Here is a 2,656-nt window from a genome sequence, read left to right on the forward strand (position 1 = left end):
CGGTTCTGGGAAAACAACATTTTTGAAGGCATTGGCAGGAAAGTTGGATTCATCTCTAAAGGTAGGTTGGGTTATGTACGTACCACAAAAAACACCGACATACAAGGTCTAATGGAAATTGCATTTTTCTTGATGTAAAATATCTTACTAGCGGAAAGGAAAGATCACATACAACGAAAAAGAAGTGAATTCCTCAACACCTCAACACATGCATGCTTACATTAGCCAGTATGATCTTCACCATGCCGAGATGACTGTCAGAGAGACAATTGATTTCTCGTCCAATATGTTGGGAACCATTAATGAATTTGGTAAGTCATTGTCCTAAGTATGGTGTGCTATTCATATTATAGATCTTACATATAGCTCTAAACTATGTGCTTATGAATGAGATTAATTTTGTAACAAAATGCATAAACTTGAACTCAAAAAGTTCCCATGTAGATGGTAAAGGTATCCTTTATTTTTCATGTACATGAATAGTAATCAATACGATTACTGTATTTGATAAACATAGAGATGATGGAACAATCGGTAAGAAGAAAGCAAGGTGACATCAATGAAGTGGAACAAAATCTTGACTCCTTCATTAAGGTGATTACTTCAATTTTCTCAATCTTTATAAATACATTTCATCTCCCCAACCACTTAAGATATGTTGTCTACAGGCTACAACATTTGGAGGAGGAAGTAACCTTACAACAAACTATATTATTAAGGTACCACTAACTGTTCAACCTATTGTCATTTATCTTGACAACATAATCACAAGATTTCTATGATGCAGATACTTGGTTTGTCTGAGTGTGCTGATATCCTAGTGGGGGATGAGATGAGAAGAGGCATATCGGGAGGACAAAAGAAAAGAGCAACAATTGCTTAGCATTTTATCCTATGTGCCATGTATCTTGTTCCTCTTTGTTTAAATTTTAGACTCTCTTGAAATTTACTACCAAATTTACCCTGATAGCTTGATCTTTATGGAGAAAACTAAATTTCCGATCCCTTAACTTATCTACTTATGAATTTTGCATCCCTTAATTTCAAAACTAGTCCACTTTGCACACTGAACTTGCCAAAACTAGACAAGTATGGACATGTTTGGTACCTCGATTGAACCAAAGTTTTACCCAGCAGGGTATTGAACAATTGTCTCTCATGTGTCAACATTTCTATTTCCTTCCATCTATCTATAGTGTGGACATTTTGTCGAGCACTCTTGTGATGTCTGCACGGAGCGCTGCCCGGGGTCTATGGCGTGTCGGCCTACACTACGCCCCACAGAGTGTCTCCGTTCAGCGAGTTATGCACCGTCACCACCGATGGCCCTTTTATCTAGCAAGACATGGCCCTATCTCAAGCCGCGCATGCGCTTGACCGTGTCTAGTTCCTCGTCTTTTTACCACCCTAACCATCAGCAATGGACCCATGTTTAGTTGAGTGCCCCCCTCCCACACAGACACACACTAAAGTTTTTATTTTTCAATAATATATATTTACTAGTGTTGTTTCATAAAATATGCTTAAATTCTTTGAATTTCTCGAGAATATGCCCCTACTCAAGTAGTTTCCCCTCACTCAAAGTACTTTCTAGGTGCACCACTGCTCACTGTTGTAACACCCGGGTGACATAGAGTGAGATGGTATTGACATGCACACCAACTCATCTTTCACAAGTTGCACCCATGGTTCGACACCAGTGCCAACCATGCTATGAAGTAGCCTAGAAACATCTGTCAAGCGCGGATGTTTCATCACACATCACTGCAACAAATTCTCATCGTTTCCTCCTCTGGAAGGTACTACCATGTGATGTCATGTTGCTAGAGGCAGTGACCGCTTGGGACTCCACTCATAGGTGTTCGTCGGCTAGGAGGACACAAAAGCATATCATCGCCCTTCCCTCTGGTGATGTGGCGATGCCACCTGACGCGGGTTGACACCTCTCCCCACGCGTAGGTGCCTCCGTCTATAGTGTTGCACCACCCCCATGCATGCCCACCTCCGCCCGTGGAGCACCTACTGGAGGCAGCCGACGGGCTGAGCCAACCGCCATCAAGGAGGTTCCCATATATGGTGATGTAGCTATCCTGGAAGCCCGGACCTGCTAAACGCCACACACTTGCTATTTGGCATTCTCCTCACGCCCACACTCTTGGGTAACCCCGGTTGTTGATGATTCTCTTGCTAGGACATCAACATCTCCTGTGAACTAAACCATCGACATAAAGTGTCATGCTATTGTCGTTATTGGTGGTAGTGCAGGAAACATGGTTGATGAAATGCCATGTAATATTTACATTAGTACATTTCCACCTCGGCAATGACTTGTCAAACCACGACGAGTGCGCTCTTCACCTTTTGTTTTCACATCCTCGAGTGCACTTTCCGAACATATATTTTTATAATAGTCAACACAGCTAATATTTCTGCCACCTTGACCACACTCTTATTGATAAAATATTCCTCAATTAGACAAAATGTATTAGTGCACCATATAAGGATATAGTGTAATAACGTGTCAAAATGGCACCATAATTGCTGGACATATTCGATCAAAGGACACTAAGAAAAAAAATCTATACTAAAAGATTAAAATGGATGTATCTAGACGTATTTCAGTGCTAGATACACCCATTTCAGCGTTGATTAATAT

The 2,656-nt window shown here is 41.2% G+C and overlaps 1 pseudogene; it reads left to right on the top strand.

The window, feature by feature from the left end:
• Window positions 1-250: 250 nt before the first annotated feature.
• The window catches only part of LOC119306698, a 10,356-nt pseudogene continuing 7,950 nt past the window's right edge, over window positions 251-2,656 (top strand).

Source organism: Triticum dicoccoides, chromosome 5B, assembly GCF_002162155.2.
Source record: "Triticum dicoccoides isolate Atlit2015 ecotype Zavitan chromosome 5B, WEW_v2.0, whole genome shotgun sequence".
NCBI lineage: Eukaryota > Viridiplantae > Streptophyta > Magnoliopsida > Poales > Poaceae > Triticum > Triticum dicoccoides.